Here is a 27,183-nt window from a genome sequence, read left to right as displayed (position 1 = left end):
TTTCCCAAAAGTGTAAGCATTAACACTTGTTATGTATTTGTTTTATATTTGTTTGTGTATTGTTTTGGGGTTTTATGTCTGGAAAATAAAGTATCTACATTTTGTTTGGATTAATGTCTTGTTAAGGATGAGTTTTTGTTCCATGGAATTAATAGATATAATGAATATGGTCTCTTATGGAGTTAAATTAGCCAAACAATAAATTTAATTTTGATTAATTTTTATACAGAACAAACTGGCTCATCATAAACCTTATCATAAAATGAAGGATCATTATTTTAAAAATTCAAAATGAATGCAGCATATCAATCTATGGAATGTAGTTCAACAACTTATTCTGTAAATATTACTTTACAATGATTTTCCATTGTTATTTCAAATTGATAAAATATACTCATTCAATACTTCCTCCAGACATGGAAGCATTGCTTAGTGTATGATTGTTAAAATTAATATCAAATTTTTAGGCCGGGTGCGGTGGCTCACGCCTATAATCCCAGCACTTTGGGAGGCCGAGGCGGGTGGATCATGAAGTCAAGAGATCGAGACCATCCTGGTCAACAAGGTGAAACCCCGTCTCTACTAAAAACACAAAAAATTAGCTGGGCATGGTGGCGGGGGCCTGTAGTCCCAGCGACTCGGGAGGCTGAGGAAGGAGAATTGCTTGAACCCAGGAGGTGGAGGTTGCGGTGAGCCAAGATAGCGCCATTGCACTCCAGCCTGGGTAACTAGAGTGAAACTCCATTTCAAAAAAAAAAAATTAATATCAAATTTTTATTAATGTATTTTAATATTAATGTATTTTGTCAGCTTTGTCATCTTTATAAGTACACTTTTTCTTTATGTCAATATATACAAAAATAGTATAATGATAAAACATCTGATTCACAAATAATACTGTGACTTTAAATATAATGGAATAGTAGATGGTCTGTAGCTTTATTCAGATAACCATTTTCATACTTTCTTTTTAGAAAGTAGCTTTCTAAGACTTGTGAACTTGCTGAAATTTTGTTTATGGATTTTGGTATTTTTTGTAACAGAAAGGAAAAGTATGCAAATTTAAGCCTTTCTTCCATATCACTCAGTTATTTTATTGCAAGAAGGCAGGTTAATGAATGCAAACAGCTTTACAACCTGACACAGATTCTCTACTATTACTAAAAATACAAAATTAAGAATTAACATTACTTGAATTCTACTGGTTGAGGGTAAAAAGTGCTTCTTCTGTGTTAGATTTCCATGACACTATTCCAAATTCAGATCATTGGAGCCAGATATATTGGGCCTGAACTCATAAATGCTGAATAATTTAATACGCTAAGCTAAAAAGCTGATTAACCAAAGTTCAGAAAACACAATAAAATATGAAACAAACATCTGCATTCTAACTTCAAAAGTTTCAGCTAACAATATGTCTCTCAAAGTTTCAAGTCTACCTATGCCAAAGGCCTCAATGAGTCTTTGTCTACAATCCAATTTAGTTTCTCCAAAGGGAGAAATTACCATTAATCTTTAATTTACCTTCCTGTGCATTTTAAAATAGAACATTTTAAAGTTTTCTTTATGAAGAAAGTGTTCATGTTAATCCACACTCTCAATGCTTTTGGACTGGAAAAATCATAAAATAAGGATCACAAAGTTAGTTATGAAAGTGGCTTGTGTAATTCAGACTTTTTTTTTTTTTTACTGAACCATGAATCAAATATATTTATTTACACTATATGCAATATTAAATACATTTTCAACTTCTTTAATTTTATACCAATATTATATAATTATAAAATCATTACTACTATACATAAGTATTGTATTAGAAAAAATAGCACAAGAAACTTTAGAATGAAACTTATGAAATTGCTATGTTTGCCAAAGAAAAATGTTCAAATAGCTGCAACTGAGACCTACGTGTTATTTAACATAATACAAAAAATTCTACCAAGTGTTACTTCTTTCTAACTTAAAAAAAATTTTTCAAGAAGGCAATTCCTCATTTGTTAAAGATAATATTTTTGGATTCTTAGTCCTAAATTCTCACCATATTAAATATTGAAACTACACAAAAAAGCCTATGACAGGGAAGAGTTATCAGCTCCATTTTACAGATGAGAAGTCTAACACTTAGATCCTCCATAATGTGCCCATGATCACACAGAAAAGAGGGGAGGGAGGGGTCAGAATCTAGTCAGTCTTGCTGTAAGACCTGCTTTCTCATCTACCACAAAAAAGACAGGTCAGGCAGTATTACGGTCAGCTTTACTATAATGCTTGTTTTGAAAATGTGAACTTGTTTTAGTATAATCAATAGATTAGGCAACAATTTGAGCACACTGAAAATTTCATTTGTTTATACATGATTTTGACAGAACAACTCCAGATGAGTGCAGAACACTGAGCCCAGCTGAACCAAGCAAGGCAGGCATACATAAACCACGCATACTCACATACCTCAAATTTCTATCAGATACCATCCAATTCCAAATAACACTCCTTCCTCCACCACTTCACAATAACTTAAAAGTTGAAACACTTCCAACAACAACCACAAGCAAACCTTAAATCATTTTCAAGGTAAAGTGCCGTATGTGTTACAGCTTATCTGTATTTCTTAACTATTTAAGTATAAAATTGTGCTTTAATTTTTATGATCTTATGTCTCTATCTTTTTTCTTTATTTCTTACTAGTGACATTTTTGGATGTTGCGTCCCTAACCACATTTTCTCACAAACCCTGTGATTTTTACCGGTCAATTTTTATCGTGCAGTGATTTTTAGGAACACATATGCCCTATTATAACAGAACTGACTCTATCCTATTTCTTTCTTTTTTTGTTTTTTAGGGACAAGGTCTTGCTCTGTCGTCTAGGCTGGAGTGCTGCAGTGGCACGTTAATAGCTGAATGTAACCTCAAATTCGTGGGCTCAAGGCATACTCCTACTTCAGTCCCTGGAGTAGCTGGGATTACAGGCATATGCTCTATGCTTGCCTAACTTTTTAATTATTTGTAGAAGTGGGGTCTTGCTATGTTGACCAGGCTGGTCTCGAACTCCAGGCCTCAAGTGATCCTCCAACCACTGCCTCTCAAGGTGCTGCGATTACAGGCATATGCCACCATGCCAGAGACGGCATCCTAGTTCATAGGCAGAGGGATAAGGGGGTAGTTGTTTTGTTTTACTTATCTGTTAAACATTAAACAAGGCCTTAAAACCGATTCTCGTAATTCCAAATATAGGATTGTTTATACCACATCCTGCTGATATTTATACCTAAGTAGTAATAGAGCTAATAAACATCATTATTTCAGAGTTATTGCATTCTTTTGAAGTCACACTTACAGCAACCTCTAGTACCTTCTTAAATTGTCTATATATTAGTATTTTTATCTTGTTAAATTCCAGAAGCATATACTTCGGAACCAGGGCTGGTAAACATAAAATATTTATAAACATTAATGTACCAGCATTTTCAGAACCCCAAATTCCCATTTGAATCAGACTGTTAACATATTTCATTTGTTTTAATGTAGATAATCACTGGCTTTAAAAATCAGGTGTCGCATATTTGATCGGTATCTTGAGAAGATAGTATATGTAATAAAGAGTATAGCTCCATTTTTTGATGTTTGGTTGTTAATGGCTTTCAATCCCTGTATCTTCCTAGTTCTGGGAAAGCCAATAAGAAAGCTCAGGAGTGCCCTCATTTGGAACAAATGGGGAGTTCAAACAATAAAAGCCCCAGCCCACATATGGGAACCTTCACCCCAATACCACTTTCTATCCACAATAGAAGTCAAAGCCAATATCCTCTTTGGCTGGCTTATTAAAGCCATTTTCTGACCTGCATTGGAGCTTCCCCTTGTCTTTTCAGAAAGTCTCATTATGTGAGTGGTAAATCGCTTCATACTACCATTGCTTTGGTGGCATCATCAGCCTCAACATCCAAGCAAGTTTGATGTGGGGGAATCCCACCCCAACTCGGTAGGGTGACCACAAAAGCATAAAACCATTCTAACACTGCTCTAACATTGGACTTCCTTCTAGTCAAACAAAACTATATCTTATCTCTTTCAAATGCTTTTCAAAACCATTTCACTGACAATTACAGAGGCATGGCCTGAAGATCCTATGCTGTATTTTGGTACAAAGGAGAGAAGGGAGACTTTCGTTAGATATGGGAAGGAAATTTACAGAAGAAAGAAAAACTGTCTAAGATTGGCAAAATCCTACCCTAAGCTAATTTATGTATTTTAGAAGATAAAATAACCTAATACAAGTAAATTATTTATTATATATCACAGCTCCTATAAAGTAAAATTTAAATTAGGACATTGAGAAAATATATCGTCAATTGTTTTTTCTGTCTGCTAGGTAATGATAACCCATAAAGCAAAGAAGAAATCAGATCCCTCACAATCACTCTAAATTTATAGGCTTGTTAAACTGACTAGAGAAAATACCCATGTGTGAATGTTTATGTGTGACTAGTCACAGAAGAGGTTTCTTCAAAAGAGGAGGAGAATGCATGGTACAATGGTACACTGTATATATCTAGAGTTACATGAAAATTCTGATTCACAGAGGACATCTGCGTTTCAAAAAGAGTGAAAGGAGAGAAATAATGTAAGTCTCTTGGGAACTTAGGATGAGCTAATTGAAAATAGAGGATTAGTTTAGAAACATGGGGAAGTGCAAATCAAAAAATAGCTTGCAGCGTGGGCAGGAGAACTGTGCAGTCACCGTCAGCAGAAAGTCCACTGAGGCACAAGTCAGGTTGTGGGCAAGAAATTACTGAGAATATAAACAAATACATGGAAACTTGTACCCCCCCCAAATAAAAAAGGACAGCCTATATAAATTAATTTCAGATTATATAAATTACATTGAATTATGAATTTCTGTATAATTTAAATTAATACATGGAAATATATACCCACAGAATAATAAAAGATAACCCTGTTAGAGGTTAAGTCTGGTTTACTGATATATATCAGTATACGTATGTATGTATATTATATATATAAATACATATATTATTTATATATATATATATATGAAAAAAAATTAAGAAAGTGAAACAATAAAGCTGCCACATATTAACATTCAATTGCTTTAAGGTAACTGATGAGATCAAGCCTGTGCACCTTACTTATATTTAATTTATTCAATCAGAGTCCATCCCAATGCAGCATAAATGGTGATTCATTTAAAATGATATAATATGAGTTAAATTGAGATTTTTCTCTGAGTTTTGAAGGCTATGAGAAGGAAGAGAATGGAGAAAGCTGGCAAAAAGAAGATATGACAAGTGACAACTTTTCTGATAGTACTACTTTGAAAATGAAGTTATAAATGGCAGCTACTAGATTCAAGTATAAAAAAATCATGACAAAAGTGTTCTGGATAATCAAAGCTGGAAAATAAATGTTATCAAGACTAGTTATCACTTGTTTTTAAAATAAATTTTCATAGACCGTGTCTCAGGCTGTTTCTGGTGCTATAACAAAATACCATAGACTGAGTAATTTATAAATAATAAAATATATTTCTCACAGTTCTGGATGCTGGAAAGCCCAACATCAAGGCACCAGCAGATTCTGTGTGTGGTGTGTACAATTGTGACGTGCTTCCAAGATGGTGCTTTGTTGCTGTGACCTCCGGAGGGGTAAATGACATGTGCTCATGAGCAGTAGTGATGGAAGAGCAAAAATTTCTTTCTCAAATCCTTTTATAGGAATGCTAATCCTACCATGAGGGCTGAGCTTTCATAACCTAATTACATCTCAAAGAACCCACTTGGAATATTGTCACCTTGAGGATAAGATCCAATATATGAATTTTAGAATGACACAAACAGACAAACCACGGCAGGTGGCTTCTTAGAAATACATTTTAGATTTGTTCATTATTTTTTAGAATTGAATTCCAACTGAATTTAATAAAATACAGTTCAATACACTTATGACTAAATCCATGGCCCATGCTTAAGGCTATTAGTCACTATCATTATGCAGTAGGCATGCTGCAATTATTAATGCCATTATTTTGGAAATGGGTAAGTAAAGACAAAGCCCTACTTGACCATTTTGGAAACACTATCTAGAACTTAACATATGAATAGAACATCAGGGTGCTTGTTAACGTTTGGTGCCAGTACTATGTTGAATTTGATTCCTTTAGAATGGTATGACTTGGCAGCTGTCGGGATGTCTGAGGGTGAGGTGTATGGAAGTAATATTGACACCCCTGACTAGTTTTCAATACTCCTTCTATCCCAAGAAAACCTGCGTGTTAGGAAGATAACAGCATACATCTCAAAGGTTAATGTATTTGATAAAATCCCTTCAGGCCATAATGGAGAAAAAAGTTACAGCATTTAAAATAAAGAAAGGACACATACTATGTTCAGCATTTGAGATCACCTAAATGTGAGGCACTTCTAACACAAATCAAATACTACAAATCACCCCTTCAAATTTTTCCCTCAGAGTCGCCCTTTTCTGAAATTCATTCCTTTACAATTGATGAATATTTTTCACAACAATACTTTTTTCACTTTGTTTCATTTCAGAGTAAATTATTCAGAAAGTTGCATGTTTCATCTTTTGAAAGATACTTGAACCAGACATAAGCTTCTGTTGGGCCTGGAAAAGCAAAAAATGAATATGATGAATGGCATAACTTTGTTCATCATTTATATCAAGAATAATTTATTCTTTGTTTTACAAAGTGGAAAGATCATTTAAGTGGAACCCTTTTTAAAAAATAAAATATAAGGAATGAGTATTTTACCAATTGGTTGAGATTATAATTTTAAAAAGCCTTCTCTTTTCATATTTTGCTTTTCATTTTAAGCAAATTTGACTCCTTTCTTTGTATGGAGAGATATTGATAGAGGGGGACTCATACCTAGATGACTTATTTGATATTTCCATGTGATTGTCTCTAAATCACCTTTCTATGGAAAAATTGTAAAATACTTTAAAATGGCTGAAAAACATTATTGGAAATTTTCAATGGACAATTAAATGTCATCTAACACATCTTTCTGATTCTTTGTTCTGATCTCCACACTTTTCATAATCTGTGAGGCTTATGAATTTGTGAGATGTGGATGAATGATAGCAAAGCAAATTATTCTTGTTCCTAGACATGCAAATGAATTTTGCCTCAAGTACAATTGACTTTCTTTCTCCCTGTAGGAGGCGGATGCTTTGCATCTTCTAAGCAACTTCATTTCAACATTCCTAAGTTCACTATATATGTCTGCTCTTTGGGATGCTCCTTTGAACTAGGTGTAACATCTTACTGGTCCGCTCATTAATTAATATGTGTTATATAGACTCTTTGGTATATGTTTATTTCACATTTATATGAGTTGTGATTTTTTTACCTTTTAAAATATTATTTAACACTACATATTTAGATCATGTCTGGACCTTGTCCTCTTCTAGTCCTCATTATCTCAGAAGTACTATCATTCATTATTTTATTAACATATGTATTCAGAAAAATTAGGGTCATCTTCAGCTTCTTCTTTCCCTTCTACCCTCTCTTCAGTTCATATCAAATCTATTCCAAAGATTTTCCTTAACTGGATTTCTATTTAAATACATTAACACCTAATGGACAGTGTGTCTAGGCTTTTGGCAATGCTTAACATTTATGTCATTTATATCTTCTTTGAAAAATTTTTAAATACCTTTCAATAAGCAGTGTTTCAAATAGACATCTTCATATTCAATCAATTTTCTGGCTCTATATATTTTACTTTCTAAATATCTCTTCAAATTTTCTGCTTTATTCTTTCTATCTCCACCATTACCCCAGGTGCAGTATGGAGAAAATGCTGCAGTTGAGCACTGTTGAATGGAAGACTCAGTTAAAAGAAAAAAAGAAATCATTGTTAAATTTAGAGAAGATTGGAATGGCATGATTTCATATAGATTGCCATGATGTAAGTTTATGAATCCGGCAACACTGCTCTCTACTCATTTTAATGCCTTGTATTTGTGCAGAAATACTTGCAGGGCAAGAAAAAAGAAAGTGGGTAGATGATTTAGCATTTGCTGGAAGAGAATAATTTACTAATCCATCATTTCATAGGGCTCATGGAGTAACAGAACAAAAGCCAAATTCTGGCTGAGTGCACCTAGCATTACTGTATACTGCAAATAAATATCCTTTATTTGATTACTTTGGCAGAAGCCAGCCCAAATAGCATGCAGAAAACAGCAAATTGCTGTCTGCATTTGGCTCTATCCTAAAGAGTAACTGAGTGCAGCATCTTCTGAGAAGCACATATAAAAGTGCATAGTTACACTGTTGCTTAAAACGTGCATGAAACTGTATGGTGTATCTTTTAAAAATGGGAAAAATCATTTTTAAAAGATTGAATTAATTTTGTTTTGTTGTTTTGAGACAGTCTTACTCTGTCACCCAGGCAGGTGTGCGGTGGTAAGATCATGTCTCACTGCAGCCTCGACCTCACTGGTTCAAGCAATCCTCCCACCTCAGCCTCCAAAGCAGATGGGAGCACAGGCATGTGCCACCACACCTGGCTAACATTTTAAAATATATTTGTGGAGACAGGGTCTCCCTATGTTGCCCAAACTGGTCTTGAGTTCTTGGGCTCAAGCAATCATCCCACCTCAGCTCCCCAAAATTCTGAGATTATAGTTGTGAACCACAGTTCCAGGCCAAATTTGTTCTCAATGTCAATTCACATTTTAATTACTCAGTATATTGTTCAAAACTAGTTGTCACTAAATCTCTGCTACTAAAGTGTCAGAATATTCAGCAGCAAATACATCAGAATTTTCAAGCTGATATTTTTAATCTATTGAAAGTGAGATGAAGAAAGAAAGAATGGAAACCGAGGTGTTACACGTTGATAACTTGTCGTATATTTGAGTTTCTGTTTTGGTTAATGTATGTGGCATAAATAACTTTAAGAAATGTGTCTATGAGGGGTTTTGTTTTGTATTTACTTGTTTGTTTTGGGAGAAACAAACAAACAATTCCTCCCTTACATAAATTTAGAAAGAACCGAGACGTTCCTAAGCTGGCTAAATTCGTAAATTGCACAATAAAATCAGTAAATGTTATCAGAAGGCAGATACCAACCCCATAGGGTGGAGGGAGTTTAATGAATCAAGAAAGTGCCATGACATTTTGTTTGTTGTTTTTTCCATAGACATGCACTGGATTTTACATTTTCATGGATGAGGTAGCTCATGGTTATGGTGAATATTTTTTTCCCAATCATTCTCTCCATGTTTTCTCTCTCTCTCTCTCTCTCTCTCTCTCTTTCTTTTTGAATAAGAAATCTAGCAGAAGTTTCACATAGAGAAGAGTTGCATGATTACAGTTTTCTTGGCTGATTGAGAATGGTAAGGTAGCAAATTAACAGCTTTTGACACTTTAATTGCAGTAAGCATTATAAGACAGGGCTATCACTTATGGGTGTACTAGTTTTTCCTTTCACAAGAGTGTCCAAGCAGGTGGATGAGTGGCAACTAAAGTCCAGTCCATGTTGTGCTTTCAAAGACAAGCATCTTGGTGAATAATTCCAACTAAGCAATGCATAATTTTTTCTTTAATTCGCCGTCTGCCAGTGGCCGTTTATGGCTTAGAATTATGCTTTAACAAAAAATTTTCAGGTTGTAAAAAATAGTATATTTAGATTCAATTAAGCTGTTTTCAATTAAATTTGGCATAGTACAGGTTTTTAACTTTCTATAAAATCTGTAATACTTTAAATCCTTTCAGTTGTACATTGTTTATTTATACTTAGTAGTTAATAAATTGTCGATAATCATGTTTAATTTGGGTCAAAAATTACATAGAAAACCATAAACAGCTGCACTCTCCTTTTACAAAGTCTGTGTAATTCAAAATCCAAATCTATGCTAAGATATCACAAATCTATGAAATATCATAAGCTCTAAAAATTATTTTCTTTGCTTGAAAAACCTAGTAATTTCAAGTCTTTGAAATTAGAATATAAATTTAAACATTTTGTTTATAACAATGCAAAGGAGCAAAAAATATTGCAAAATATTACAAAATTAAAAACATTTTGTGTGAATTTATGTCTTGACTGATTAAGAAGACTGTTTCTAGGCAAGTTTTGAATTAGAGGTTTTTTACAGGATGTACTTTAATGATTTTATCTTCCGGAGCTTGCAGTTTGTTGAAGCAAACACATTAAGCAGCACAATTTTTCTTTTTTCCTGTTGACTATGCTTCCTTACTCTGGAATTTTGAATATGAGCCTTATATCCCAACAATTCACATACAGTAAGCAAAGATATTGCCACCTCATTTTTTATGCAATGTATAGTGTTAGAATTTTCACAGATATTGTGAACTAAAAGAGTGTAGCTGTGAACACTATTTTCCGTGTAATTTTTGACCCAAATTAAAACATGATGACCTAACAATTTATTAATTACAAATTATAAATAATGTACAAATGAAAGCAGGATTTAAAAAACACAAATCCTAAAAAAAGGTAAAAATCTGTGCCACATTAAAATTTAATTCAAAATAGCCTAATTGGATGTAAACATAATGAAACCAATCTGACACTAAAATTCTAAACTCATCTTTTTAATCCATTTTTCAGAGTCAAGTTTTCTGGGGAATTTACATTAAACCAGAGCTTTTTTTCCACAAATACGCCTCCTTGATTCCAAAAGTGCTTTGCTCCATAAATGTCAAATTTTATTGCACATTATTTCTTATGGCACAAGAGCATTGTTTAAGTTAATTTTTGAACTGACTTTATACAAGGAAACCTAGAGCAAGAAAAGCTCAAATATATTCCTGGCTGTTAGTGGAAGTGCAAATTTGGGAGTCTTTTCTTTTCCTTGACATTCTCCTGTCTCAATATCTGTTCTTTCTTTCTTTCTCTCCCTCTAAGCCAGCCCTCATGATCAGGCGATCCATCATCTAAGGACTTACTAGTCCTCCAAAGGTTCCCATCCAGCTCTGCTAATGTCATGCTGTCCTTCACAGGTAGAAGTCTGCCTGACAATTGTAAGACCTAAGATAACTATTTGCTAAACTGATAAACCAATTTCCACTAGTGCCTATCAAAAAAAAAAAGCCCATGATAACAATGTGCATTTTAATATTTTCTTATATAAACAGTACTCTGTATTTCTTTCATTAATTAATTACTGTAATGTAGGGGTTTTCATGTATAGGGGAGAAATTTTTTGAGCTTCTAAGATTGGGTAATGTAGTTGACCAATCACATAATTATAGAGTTGATCTTAGAAGTAAAACACTCATCCAGAGTCAAAAAGAGTCAGCTTTTAGTGCCAGCTCCAACACTATATAACTGTGAGATCTTGCCAAGACACTGAACTTCATTAATACTCAATGTCCTCATTTCTAAACTACTGAGAAAGTTGAATATGGTGATTTTTCAAAACCTTTTTCTGTATCAATTAAGGTGTTTTTTTAAGTCTATAAAAATAAATTATTAATCCATATTCATAAGAAAGGGATTGAATAAGTACTATATAGTCATTTCATTCTATTCAGCTCAATTCAAGGACCAAGAGGTCATATGTTCAAATTCTATTCTCTAGGAAATCAGAGTATTACAAAATGCATATTAAAACAAAACAAACAATGCTCAGAAATGCTAAAATAGCTTTCAAAACTGCATAGCTAGTGAATTTTGAATGGTGGGAAAAACTTGGGTTTTCTGATTTCTTATTCAACCAAGGTTAAAATGAAAAAGTTATATTCTGAGGCAGATTTCCAGAGATGATTGCTGAGTCTCCACAAGAATTAACACATGTATCTGTTTAATGATTTGAGAATGCCAAATCCTTCTGGTATAAAGAAAATCTAGCAGTGCTTGCTATAATGTAAGCAGTTGGCTATTGTGCTTGTGAGGTGCATTGTGACTGCTCTCACCAGCATGTCCTGGCACCCTGACTTTTTTTTTTTTTTTTAAATAGATTCAGTATTTGCCTGCATTAATTGCAAAGTATTTTGTGCCCACAGAGAAAATTCTTTATACAATTTTCGAGGCCAAAATTGGGGTTCAGGAGGGGAGATTTCAGGTAAAGAGGAAAATGAACTTCATAGGGGAATGAACAGTAGCTAGAAATCCAAATTGAACCTAATCACTTCACAGTGGAAATGGATAACAGCACTACAAAATCGTTCCCCATATCTATCCAAATAGAAAACTGCTTCTTCACTAACTCTATGAAAAACTGTGAAAGTCAGAGATTCCACACAAGGGTCAAGAAAATGGAGGCAACACTTATTTGTTTTCGTAGGTAGATGAGACCTGGTGGCACCCGGTTTAATCATATTTTTCATACACTGCACATTATTTTCATTGTCTTAGACAAGGATTTTGTCTGGAATATTTAACATAGTAAGACAATTTTCTGTTCCCTTTATTACCAATCTTCATAGCCGTTCCCTTTCCACTTCATAGGCAACTATTCCAATATAGATATTGTATATTTGTTGTTGCTTAGTGATTTTGAAAAATGTGTACTCCTTTGTTTGACTATATAACTAACATACATAAGTGGTATTGTGTAATATATTTTTCTAATTATTATGTATTATTTTCTACTTTTACACAAGATCATGTTTTTATTTGGTCTATATTTTGTTGTATGTATACCTGGACCATTATAATTTGACTATGGTATGGCATGCATCTACTACACATTGTCTACCCACTCCTCCAGAAATGGATACTCAGACTGTTTCTATTTTTGTACTACCACGAATAGCACTGTGATGAACATCTTCATGTATGTCTCTTATAGATCTGTGTAGCAATTTTAGGGAACATAAAGCTAGAGAAGAATTGCTGCCTCATAGCATATGCCTCTCTTTGGCTATGCCAATTTATAATCCCACCAATTGGTTGTGAGGATTCATAAGACTGTGTCTCCATTCAACACTTGACATCATGCAGTTTTCTAATTATAACTAGCATAAAAAGTTTAAACTGATATGTCCCTGTCTTAATTTGCATTCATCTGATTTCTAACAAATTTCAGCATTTCTTTATTTTATTTTATTTCTTTAGAGAGACGGGGTCTAAATGTTTCCAAGGCTGGAGCGCAGTGGTGCAATAATAGCTCATTGTAGTCTTGAACTCTTGGGCTCAAGCAGTCCTCTTAACTCAGCCTCTTTAGTAGCTAGGACTATAGGCACTCAGCACTACACAATTAAAAAAAAAATCATAGAAAAAGGATCTCACTATATTACTCAGCCTGGTCTCAAACTCTTGACCTAAAGTGATCCTCCTATTTTGGCTTCCCAAAGGTCAGGGATTATAGGTGTGAGGAGCTACTGTGTCCAGCCTGAACATTTCTTTATACATTTGTTTGCCTTTCAAATTTCGTGTTTTATAATTTAACTTGTTGATTTGCAAGTGTGCTGTGTCTTCTCCAGACATAGGTCCCCTGTTGGTTTTAGGCATTCCACATATCTTCTTCCAGTATAACGTCTTTTACATTTGCCAGCGCTATTTTCCCCATTCCCCTAATATATCTATTAATACATGAAGGCTACACTGTTAGAAATAAGTGGGATAATTTATATTTCAACAACGTGTCTTGTAGAAGGAATTGAGAAACATGCTGACTAGTTATGCCACAAGTCCTTAGTCTCTAAAACGTATCAGATATCTGAAGTAGCCTACATAAAAGTCTCTCCTGCCTACTAAAGAGAGCGATTGGAAATTCTTAATTCTTGGGTATAATTAAATTCATCAAGTTGATGCTGATTACTTTTGAAGTTTTTCATATTCCTACATTTTTGTACCTTAGCGTTATTATTTTACTTACATCATTAAATCATAATCCAATGTTGAATGTGATATTGGATGGAAATTTACTTTTACATTTCTCTAAATAGTCAACCAGTTTTGATGACACCATCCATTAACCAATCCACTATTTCCCATTGATTTGACTAGTCCTCTTTAACATATACAAGGCTATGGAAGTGAGCTTTTTATTTCATCTGAACTTTTTGTTTCCTCCTGTTGGTCTTCTACATGTTTGTCCTCCCAGGATCTGATATGGCATGCTGCAAGTATCTATGCAATTTGCTAAGAAAATTCCAAGAATGCAAGGGTATTTGAACAAAAGCACCTCTGTGTAGTTTTATGCTACAAACTGGGGGAGTCTGATTAGGTCTTAGTGCCTCCTAAACTTTGGCATTATTCATCTAAACTTAAAATTACTTGTTGTCAGAAGATATCTTATTCACCCTAGACACCTTCTTAACATGGCCTCTGCTAGGTGGAAATTAGTCAGGCAACTTCAGTTCTAAGTTGTTTTTACAGTCATGTATAAGGAAAGTAAATTGAATTATCCAAGAGAACAACAGAAAGAGAAAATGATTTAGTCATATATTAGAAACATTTGTTGCACAAAAAAGAAAAGTGTGGTGAAGATCATCTCAGTGTCAAAGGGATTAAGAGGACAAATAACAGGGGGAGAGGATTATCTCATTCTCCTTTCTAACTGGGCTGGGTTCACCTTATCAGCCCAGCATTAGTGGCAGCAGGACAGTTTTTATAGGCTGTTTCTCTTCACTATTTATAGAGGTGTGGTGCCTGGAGCATTTCATGATCATTTTTATTTGCACCAGTCAACCCTCATTAGCCTACTTTCCTAGGACAATAGAATTATAAAATCACTATGTCAGTCTGCCCTATCCTTTCCCACTAATAACTTCTGATCCCAGAGGCTAATTTCAACCAGAGCTGGAAAAGTGGCAAAGGGCTTATCATTTCTGTAAAACAAAGGCTCTCACAGGAAACTATGGCAGCTCTCATACCCCGACCCAGACATAGACCTAATACCAAGGTAGGCTGAGCTAAAAGCCTCAAGTGTGCAAATTGATTGGTTACAAATTTGTTGAGTGAACTTGAAAGTAACCTAATTTCAAAAAAAGGGCATTGAGTTGAAATAGTCTAAAGTATATTTAATAAAACCCAGGTCTGAGAGCCTGCTCACATAATCCAGCAAAAGTATTTTTTATTACTTAATAAATATAAAAATCTTTTAAAGCACATTTTGTAAGCTATCTCAGTTTTCTCATTAACCAGAATCATATATTGCAAGTTTTAAAAAATTATTGTTACAAGGTAAAAAGAAAGGAATATATAAAAATTATAATTCCTTTATTGCTATTTTCAACTATTTTTGAAACTGCTAACTTTAAAACTCGACCGTGAACATGAATTCCCCTAACTACATTTTCATATGTCCTGACTCCCTTTTCCACCATATTTTCCTAAAATATTTATTTTTTTACGATCATGAGTCTATAATGAATCTTTCAAAGAAACTTTATAACATTTTCTTGTTTTTCTGAAATTTATGGTGATGAGCCACCCTCAACTAACCCTAATTTTTTTTTTATGTTTCTAATACTTCTGTGTCTTATGTTGTTTTGCCAAACTATGTTTAAATTATATTGTCACACTCAATAGTCATGTGTCATCAACCAGCAATTTTCCATGTAAAGCAATGACATTTTAACTATACTTATTGCCTTCCAAATAAAAACACTAATTTTAAGAACCTGTGTTTGTAACAACAGTGTTTTCTTACTTATTTGGTTTATCTTTGTCTTCATAAATATACTTGATCTTAATTTTACTTTCTGCCTATGGAACAGGAGATTTTGATAGAATCAGAGTCATTGGGAACCATTTCTCCTTTTCTCTAATGCATATATTAAAATATTATGACGATTGACACATTATTAGGAAGAATTTGGGCTACCTAACCTACATATAATACATATAAGCAAAGCTCCTTTGGGGAAAATTGATGGAAATGCTGGCCAGGTGTGTGAGAGTTTCAAAGTTATTAAAACATGTCAAATGGCTGGAATCGGCTCTATCGGGGCTGTTACCAAGAAAAGGTCACAGAACTGATGAAACAGAATTCACCCAGAAGGCAGGAGAGATGACTTCTCCACTGAGGACTGGGGTCAAAATGGAATTGTAGTTCTGAGACTGCAGTACCACTGAGACCCAAAGCCTTTCTGACTAAGCTTCCTGACCTGTAGGCATATGTCTTTTGGGAATGACTGTGTCTTAATACTGAAATTAATTTCAAAAATAAGCATACTGCAAGAAACATCATTTCTTGTTTATAAAAAGCCACTGTGCTCTCCATTAAGGTTTCAGCTTCAGGAGTGATGGCAGCATCAGAATGAGAGGCATAGCCTGAACCATAGAGGTTTAATCTTCAGGAATCTACCAGATAGTATCGCTGTGTTATGCCACCAGCAGCAGCAAGGGACAGGAGCATTTCTGAGGAAGGACAAGAATTTGTAGTTAGTTTGTTTTCATTTTGGTTTTATAACTGTAGTTTTTCTCTACCAGTAGCAATAATAGTAAAGCTGCAACTTAAAAAACAATGAGCAGCTGGGGCAGAGGTAATAGGATTCTTCAACTTTCATTGGCTAGGCAAGAATAACTAGGAATTCTCTTTGGATATATAAGGAAGAGAGAGACAGGCATTATTTAGAATTTTTTTCCCTCCTTTCCCTCCTCTCTCTTTCCCTCACCCACCTATTTTTCCCCTCCCTCCCTCCTTTCCTCCCTTCCTCCTTTCTTCCCTTCCTTCCTTCCTTCCTTCTGTTGGCATTTCCTTTGCCTTAAAAAATCCCCATATAGATCATTTAATTTACCTTGCAATGTTTTCACTTTTTGAATTTTTCCTCTATTTTTTTGATCCTTCAACTATATAACATTCTTTGTTTAAAAGTTGAAACAGTGAATTAACATTTTACCAGTGCTTTATCAACAAATTTGTTTTAGTCAGTGTTATGTTCTTCTCACATTGTACAGAGCTGTTATAATGTATATGATTTCTGTTAATTATAACTGCCGATTACATGATTTTAGAAAATGATCTTTTTGGGTCAACTTTTCTACTTAGCCACAATTAAGTGATGTTTTTTCTTTTTATTAAAATATAGGAGTGGAATTGCTTTGTAAAGGGTTTGTGAATCTTTAAATTGCAAAGTATTGTTAAATTTATTTTTAAGGGACCTTAATAATTTAGAATTTTTTTTAAGTGTTATTAGACCTCAGATATCCTCCTCCTTTGGCACATAGAGCTAGCCATCTTTGCCAGTGTTCACTGAACTTTCAGTTTCCCCTTCCAGGTTATCTGTTTATATTCTTTGCTCTCTTTTCAAAATTAAATTTTGACTTTAAAAATTTATTTATGTATAAATATATATTACATATCAGAATATATTATTGTATATTACACAATTATATACATAAAGATACAATATATATCTTAATATATATTCTATATATGTTTATGAGTGTGTGTGTGATATGCAAATGGCCCTTACAACGATCCATATCTCTCAATATTCACTCTTTTTTGTATCCTTCTTCTATACTGAGTCATTAAATTAAGGTTAGTTTTCTGAAACCGGTAATGATGTTTAAATTTTAAGAGTATGTCATAAAACATTTTCAACATTCATCTTAGTCCCTTAGAACATGCTTCTTGGATTTCTGAGACACTGAGCTGAAAGCACCATGCAGTGAGGTGACACAGAGAGGGCTTGAAATTACACCTGAAAGATGCCCAAAGAACACTGAGCAGAAGTGCAACCTCTGCCAAGTCTTGTCCAAAGTACAAATTAGTGAGCAAACTGAGTGATTTTTATTGCTTTAAATTACTTTGTTTTGTGTTGGTTTGTTGAATAGCAATATATAAATAAAACCATCTATGTCTACATATCTGTGTACCTGCATCTGTCTATCTATCTATCTATCTATCTATCTATCTATCTATCTATCTATAGTCTATCCAGCTACCTAGCTATATAAATACATACACATCCATATTCTGGATATAAAACTTTTATTATTTATGTTGAATGCAAATTTCCTTTACCATGTTATGTTAGTTTTTTGCAGTGTTTTATAGTTTTTTCAAGCCTCGTGTAATGTTTTCATTTCAGAAAAAAGATTGTTATTCTTTTCCTTTGTGGTTTTTGCTTTTCTCTGTATTTTTAAATAAATTATTTCCTGCTCAAATGTAATAGAGATATTTGCCTAGTTTAAGTTTGGTAGGTGTATTTCTTTAGTCATTAATACATATTCATCTGGAAATCATTTTTGTGTATCACCTGATGTAGGGATGTAACTTATTTTTATCTGTGTGGAAAATCATTTTTCCCAGTATTAATCCATATTCTTCCACAATTTGTAAGGCCACCTTTTCTATTGTTATTTATGTTACATATTAGATTGTTTCTGGACTCTTAATTTTATTTTATTGGTTGCCCAAACCACACTGTTGTAAATGTCTTTAGTGTTCTATTAGCAAAATCCTTACATTCTTTATATCTAGTGGTTATTTTTCCAAGTTTTTAGTTCTGTTAGTTACCTTCTTATATCTTCTTTAATTCTATTAGTTATCTTCTTAATTTTTTCATTTTGTTCTATGAAATTGACAGAATATCAGTGAAAATTGTTAGAATTATTTTATTAGAAATTCATTAAAATTATACATTGACACTGGAAATGAATTACATAAGATTCTACGTTTTCCAATTTATGAAGATTCTTTGTTTATATGCAGCTTCACAACATAGATATATGATGATATCGAGGGTGGGGAGGACTTTATTTTTTTTATTTTGGTGCTGGGTTTGCTGATAAAGCCGTATGATCATCATAGAAGACATGCCAGCACCGGGTGGGAGATTAGACTACAAAACCCACAAAACCCTTATTAATTTTAAAGTTCTAGGTAGTAAAACAAATTATACAGACTTATTTCGAATACCATTTCTGACCCTCTCTGACTCTGAAACTTTGGGAAAATTGTTGATCTTTCTTGAAATTTTTTTATTATCTGTATATTAGAGCTAATTATATTGACTTCAAAGCTTGGTTGGAAGCCCAAACCAAGCACCTGACACAGCATGCCTGTTCCTCAGCTGCTCAATACATTTAGCTCCCTTTTCCATCCATATAATAATTAGTAATGTTTTTAGAGACAAACTCCTTACTATGAACTGCAAGACTTTCCAACATCCTTAGAGAATAGGGTGCCCTTTAAAAATATTAATTATCATAATGATTTGATGAGAACCTTAAATTAATGTGATTAACCATCACAATCACCTCTCAAATTTTATATTAAAATGCATATGATTTCTGAATTCTGAAATCTGGATTAATTCAAATTACTTCAGAGGTCTGCTCTTGGGGGTTAAGGAACTGTATTTCTAAGAAGTCCACATCAAACCGATCTGGTACAGCTCTTGCTTGTAAGTTCTGTTTTGTAAATTGCATGGGTTCAAAGTATGAACTAAGGTAAAATTTCAGGATAGAATTCTCATATTTCTATATTCAGAATCAGTTTCTATTAATATATTTGCAAAACAAAGCAAATTTACATTCAGAATAATGAGTATTATGAAAATACTCTTTCAAGTTACTTACATTTTGTGATTATGCAGTCAATGCATCATATATATTCAAGATGGAAAAGGCATTATAGATTATTAGCTCAATTCTATGATGTTAAAATTACATGACATTTGGAGCAGAACCTGGAAAGCAAAATTGTATGATTTCTGGCACAGTATTCTACCTATTGCATTTGGACTCCTCCCTAGAATGAAAAAAGTGTTACCATATCAACAAAATATTGTAAATAAAAGATTAAAAATTAAGACATTAAGTTGTCCATGTAACAATAAAATTCCCATGATTTAGCTATATAAGTCCCAAGGTTTCTAAATATTTTATCTGTATTCTGAAATGACCTTTGCAAATGCCATAAAGTCAGTGTGGTCTATCTTCAGTGTATTGAGCTCGTCACCTTTGCCAGAACTATTTTCTTCACCCCTTTTCTCACATTCTTTCCCCACATTTATTTATTGAAGGAATAATGAAACATTATTATTCTTACACAAAAATTTTAAACATATTTTTCAACTATTACCTAAAATTCAGTTTATTTTATTACACAGTGTATTTATTAATAAAGTGATTCTTACTGGCACACAATACCCTAAATAAGATTGTATACTTTTTAAAAAATACTTGTCTTTTCATTTTTAAGCCCTCTCCTCTTCCTTTCTTTCCTGCTGACCATTTTATTTTTTTCTGCTAAAAGTTGTATTCTATCTATTCCAAAATTCATTCTTTCTTTCTGTTCAGAGACAGAAAAATACATATGCAAGATAGACATAATTCCTGATTGTAGTTAGGTGGGGTTTACAGGAAAAACAAATCAAACTTGGCTTTTACACAGATGAGCTCATACTCTTCCATTTTTCCCATTGGAAACCAAAAGAAAAAGTCAGGGAAGAAATCCAAATCAGAATCTTTATCCCAATGCCAATAATTTTATTCCAACTCTCTTGTCTCTACAAACAATCTCTTTCTCCCAACTTCTCACCTTTGTTTTCTACTCAGAAAACAAAAATACACAGAGCAAGAAACTCAAGAAGAAAGAATAAAGGTCAGTAGTTCAAATCTTTGACGAATGTCCTCAAAAATATTAAATTTTGTTTGAAGTTTACAAGTCTTATTATGAGCCTTTTTAAGTGTAAATAAAATAGGGTAGGAGTCACACAACTTCATGATTTAAAACCTGTGTATAAGCTGTGCAAAAGGCTCCCAAGGGCTTCTTATTAAACTTAGAATGGAATCAACCTCTTTCTTAGGAACTGCAAAGTCCTCCAGGTTGTAACTGGACATTTTTTTTGTCATCTTTCCATTAATTCTCCCACTTCTAGCACAAAGGTCTCTTTTATTTGAACATGTTTTGCATGGTTCCTGCCTCAAGTCCACTTGCTGCCACTTCTATCTAGAACATAGCACCCCCAGATCTTTACAAGGCTGGCTCCCACATTGCAACCCTTAAAATATCCTCCTCATTTAAAAATTTACTCCCATCCAGACACTGTCACATAATTCCTCTAAAGTTCTTTATATGGTTTATCATCACTGGAAAGAAAGTATTTAATTTTTATTTGCTGTTTTCTATTTAACTTAGTGGAATTTAAATACCATGAAAGCAGGATGCCTATTGGTATATTCTCCTAGACACACTATCTAGGTGAGTTCTGGCATTGTATAGAATCTTTATAAACATATTTGAATACATGATTTAATAAACACTCATTTCTATTACAAATGTAGTATTTTTAAATACATTGTTTATAAATGAAATTAATCAATTTTTCTTTTTTTTTTTTTTTGAGACGGAGTTTTTCTCTTGTTACCCAGGCTAGAGTGCAATGGTGCGATCTCGGCTCACCGCAACCTCCATCTCCTGGGTTCAAGCAATTCTCCTGCCTCAGCCTCCCGAGTAGCTGGGACTACAGGCGTGCACCACCATGCCCAGCTAATTTTTGTATTTTTAGTAGAGACGGGGTTTCACCACTTTGACCAGGATGGTCTCGATCTCTTGACCTTGTGATCTACCCGCCTCGGCCTCCCAAAGTGCTGGGATTACAAGCGTGAGCCACCGCTCCCGGCCAATTAATCAATTTTTCATAGCTAAGTTATATATCTCTTCCTCATACAAAAGTTTATTTTATAAGATATTTACTTCGTTTCTTCCAGAAAATTTGTATTTATACTAACAAAATTTGATGAAAATTAAAGAAGTTACATGATTACCTTGTTAATATTTTTTTTGAGTATGATTATAATTTAATTCTTGTTTTCTTCTTTACAGTTTTCTGTTGTATATCTATTGATAAGATTTATGAAGGAGAAGCCTGGTATTAAAACAATAAAGAAATAACCCAAGGGAAAAGAGAAAAAGAAAACCTAGAGAAAACAGAAATAGGAAGTGATGATAATGAATTTATAAGAAACTTCTTTCTATGTATTTTAACTAATGGACTTTCATTCCAACTCCTGATATATTATTCAAAAGCTGCTTCCATGTTCAGTACTCACACCGTCATGTTAGTGCTTTTCTAACGCATGACTCAGAGGCCAGTGGTTCCCATGAAAAGATTAACCCTTCCTCTTCCCATTGGAAGGGAACATTTTAAGGTATTAATCAGTTAATTTGATGAACAAATCTATGTTAATTTGCTTATAAGAGATGCTTAAAGCAAAACATTTTTTCCCCAGGATCCTACCACTGAGGTGTACATTTTGAAAAGTGACATTCAGCAGCAGTGTACTGCTTTGACTTATAAGTAGATAAATGTCTCTAATGGTGGGACTATAGAAAGCAAGAATTGTGTATTCTTCCTTGCATCCTAGTTGGAGTGGGGCATTGGGGTATACAGAGGATTGTGAGGTTTTACAGTTTTCCTTTCAAATGATCTACTGTAGGCTGCTCATTTATTCATTCATCCAATATTCGTTACCATGAATTTTCTGTCTTTCTGTGTGCTGTGTAAAAAAGAACATGAAGTCACTAAACCTGAACAAAATCACTCCTGGCTTTAGAGGAAAAAGTCCCTCAAATCCATAAACAGTTTTATAAATGCTCCTTCATTATTTTTCCTCATTTACCTTTGGCTTTCCATTAGTCACAGGTCAGTTGCTACTTGATTGTCTTAAATCTCCATAACACATTGATATGGTTTGGCTCTGTGTCCCCACCCAAATCTTATTATAAATTGTAATCTGAATTGCAATCCCCAGGTGTAGAGGGAGGGTTCTGGTGGGAGGTAATTGGATCACAGGGGCGGTTTTCCCTATGATTTTCTCATGATAGTAAATCTCATGAGATCTGATGGTTTTATAAAGAGCAGTTTGTTCTGCACTTACTTTTCTCTCTCTCCTGCCACCTTGTGAAGAAGTCGCTTGCTTCTCCTTTGCCTTTCACTATGACTGTAAGTTTCCTAAGGCCTCTCCAGCCACGCAGAATTGAGTGAAGCTATCTCTTTCCTTTATAAATAATCAGTCTCAGGTATTCTTTATAGGAGTGTCAGAATGGACTAATATATGTACTTTCAAATGGGTGAAACTAAACAAGTAATATTAGCTCTATTGTATGAGCTTAATTATATCTGATTTTAATAACAATGTAAAGTTCTTTTGGGTTCTGAAAGAATGCTGACTGTATTCTAAGTGCCCTCATAGATCAATATCTTTGGTATGGTCTGATTTCTTGAAAACACTGGCATACGTAAAACTTTCATGTATTATATACAATCATGTTTTGGTATGTGATGGTAGGGCAATGGTAAGTTTATTAAAATTTATGGTGTCAAATACTGATTTAAAATTGTCTTATCATTAACAGCAAAATTTTCTTGCTCCATTATTTATAATATATGCTGTATACAAATATATGATTATGGATGGTTTACATGTATAAATAGGTAGTAATAGGAACAACTAGTCAAAGAGTATTTCTGGTTCTTTCTTGAAGTCCTTTTATAGGAAAGATAGTTTCACTGAATTTTTTAACTGACAAAATTGTAGATACTCATGGAGTACATAGTGAAGTTTCAATACATATATTACAATTATAAGATCAGACTAATTAACATATACATCATCTCAAACAATTGTGTGTGTGTGTGTGATGTGTGTGTGGGGGGAATTTTCAATATCCTCCTTCTAGTTAAAACTACATAATATAATATATTGTTAGCTATAGTCATCCCACAGTGGTATAGAGCATTAGAACTTATTCTAATTTTAAAGAGAGAGTTGAAAGAGATCTTTGAGACTTGTGAAGCATCTTGGTAGGAACACCAGCTAAAAGAAACGTGAGTGAGTCAGGAAATAAGCAAGGGAATTAGATATAGAAAAGAAGAGCAGGTAGAACAATGGCAAAAGGGAGGAGCTGGGGACAGATACATAAAACTGATGGACGTCCTTGAAGATCAGTGTTTGAATAAAATACATGTCATTTGTCCTGCCTAAGGGAGAAAAAGGCACATAACCTGAAGCAGGTCATTTGGCTAACAGCACTCTAGAGACAGCCCAAGTCAACTTTCTGAGTGCCAAGCACACAAAGCTAATTAAAAATATATCATTTAGTAACAAGTGGGCTTGCAACAACCAACACAAAAGAAACCAAGTTATACATAATTGAATATGTAGTTTTATCTACCGGGTTGCATCTTCCTAAAAAAAAAAAAAAAAGGATTTAGTTACATGCAAGACACAGTGAAAATACCGGACATAAATCAGTATTAAATATTGATGCCCCTAGAATTATGTAGAGGTTAACTTTTCTTCCCCTACAACAAGGAAGAATGTCAGTGCATCTGAAATGCCGCCCAGCTTACTTTCCCCAGACAACTGCAGCCCTGAGTACTCCAAGGTGCTTGATGTGTAGCTCATCGATCCTCATTATTTCTCTTCCCCACTCAGGTTTAAATATACCTTAATGGATCTTAAATCTGCTTGACAAAGAGGCTGACTTAGAGACTCATCTTACCCATGACATACAATTATTAATTAATGAGGGTCAGCTGCATAAGAGGATTGCAGCTGATACGTGTAATAAAGGAAATCATTGCAGACTGAATTATGCTCAGTAGAACAGGAAAGAGTACATTTTATTAGAATCATCGAAATTTCCTGTTTCCATACTAATTAAGTTAACTGTTTCTGAAGTTTAAGCAAATTGTATTTATATCTTTTCTGTCGCTGCAATTTCCTACTAGCAAATAAAATGCCTGTGTCTTTTCATTAAGAGCAATAAGCTTTCTTCCCACAATAGTAAAATTCTGTTCTGGCATTTTCGTTACTCCTTGTCACTTTTGGGTGCAGGTCAAGTAGAGTGTACATTGTTCATCTTTAGAGACTGAGTCGGTGTCGGCAGCCCATTGTAAGTGAGAAACCAACATAGAGAAATCTCTATAGGCCCCCAGTGCTGTTTCCCAACTGAAAAAAGTACTTTACGACAGAGTGACAATTAACTTAAACCCACGTTTTCCCTTTTGGGACATTCTTTCCACCTGAGCACACTCTGGTTATCTAATATTATCTAAGATTTTGATTTAGGAATGTTCATCTCATGAGAGTATTCTTTTGAAGTTTGAGATCTTATTAAAACAAAGGATGTCTGATGACCTTAGCTTCAACCAACTGAACTATATCACAGGCCAGATGTGCAGAGACTCTTGTAGAAAAATGTGTTTGAAAAAAAATTAAGCAAAAGAAAACAAAATGACAATGATTTAACCTTAATATACTGACTTATTTCCATTGGGGATATTACAATTGTTGGAATGCATTCTTAATATTAATAGACAACAAAGGACTTTTTGCCCAACTACTGGGCTAGCCAGATGTGGCAGTTAAGATTCTCACACTTGCTTTTTGTTTAGAGACAGGTAACCAGAGTGATGTGTACTGTATGTCTTCAGCCTTTCCTGAATCCTGTGTTTGGCTTTCAGCCAATGGGGACTACAGGAAGGGACACCCTTGCAGATACAAGCATTCATTGACTTTCACCCTGTGTTTTTTTGTTAATTTATTGCCCATTAAAATGTAAGATCATGGAGGCCAGAGAATGTCTGCTTAATTTGCTTTGCATGGCAGCTTCTTTATATGTTGTGTATATTAGAATTTTTAAATTCCTTGTTGATAATTTTAATGAGATAAAATGGAGTAGTCTATGCAAATTTCTGCTCAAAGAAATATGTCCTTATATGTTAGAATACATTATGCTACGTTGTTAAATAACACAGTTTAATAGCTTTTTAAACATAGGATAATTGTCTTTGTTGGCTTCTAGAATTTACTATTTTTTAAATCTAACTTCTAGAAAGTCACATTAGTGACAGTTCTTTTCTCCTCTCCTTTGCCCCTTTGCTCTTCTGTGTGTCTCTCTGAAGACTGCTGCTCTGTCATGGTTTCTTCCTGTCCACTCTGACAGTCTGCTATTCTATGCTGTGCCACTCAGGCAGAAGCAACCCCAGAATGCAAAATTTCCATATTGTTTAACCAAGAACATCCTAAATTCTGTCTATTTCCTCCTCTTTTGTCTCTCCGTTTCATTGTCCTTTTTAACAAAGGGACCAAGATACCTGATTTTTTTGAGATACCACACAAATGGGTGTGACTTGGAATTGAGTTGGATAATTGTTCAGACTTAGAATTCTGTCATTTAACATGCTGAAATCAGCTTTTATAAGTTTATGACAATAGTTACCAATTTGCAAATTTTGAATTGGATATAGGCATCTGTAAAGGACAATATTATTTCTCACAAAGCACACACTTTATTCATTATTGATAAAAGCTCAGGCAAAATTATTTACACAAATAAAATCATTAGAAATGTAGAATATGGAAACTTTAAGATCGTTTTATAAAGCTTGGTGTAGTTAATCTCTACAAGTCTGTGGCTGCCAAATATCAGATATACAGGCCTCTTCAAAGTCTCTTCTTTCCATTTTCTCTTCTCCCAAATAGCTTGATGTCAAGAACCAAAGTTCACCTGCTTTGTTGATCCAGCGTGAAAGTTTCAGGATTTGTTGGCTGTAACTTTCACACAAGTTAACCTTATTGCAGTTCAGTGGATTAGAGTAAATGTCGAAAGGCAAATTAATGTTTTTTTGTCTCCCTACTAAATTAAATGCTAAGTAGGTGTTAATTCTTTAGAAAACTAATTCTGCAAGGCTTGTCCCACATCTTATTGGAGAATAAAATTAACTATGATTTTAACTTCTCTTCATGTTCCTTTGTGGTTTATTCTCATCATAACCCCTGAGTTGGGTCCATGGGGCTTTCTAGTCATTCCCTGGATGAAAAAGACCCTTCTCTGGGCATAAAGTCATGGCTTATTCAGGATAGGCTGCATTGTCACTCTGAGTACCCTTAGTTACATCTCAACATATATCTGTTTGAAAACCTATTTTTAGAAAATAACATATACAGTGTTAAAACACACAAATAAGCAAACTAAACCACTCAATTTTCAGATACTAGACAGGGCAGGCAACTTTCAGGGCAAAATTTAAGAGTAATCCCTATTGCAACACCCATGTTTCAATTTGGACTAACTTTAGATTGTCGTGTTTCATAATCAGTCAATCCTTAGAATTCTTTCATTTCCCCTTAGGGCATTTTGTAATTTCAGTTTTTTCCTCCCCAAATAAATGATATTTTGTTTTTGAATGACATATAAAGTCTGCTCCAGTATTTTGTACATAGTAGGCATGTGAATAACATTTAATT

This window comes from Sapajus apella, unplaced genomic scaffold (assembly GCF_009761245.1).
Source record: "Sapajus apella isolate SASKATOON/1434 unplaced genomic scaffold, GSC_monkey_1.0 scaffold28, whole genome shotgun sequence".
Taxonomy (NCBI): Eukaryota; Metazoa; Chordata; class Mammalia; order Primates; family Cebidae; genus Sapajus; species Sapajus apella.
Note: the sequence above shows the minus strand (reverse complement) of the source record.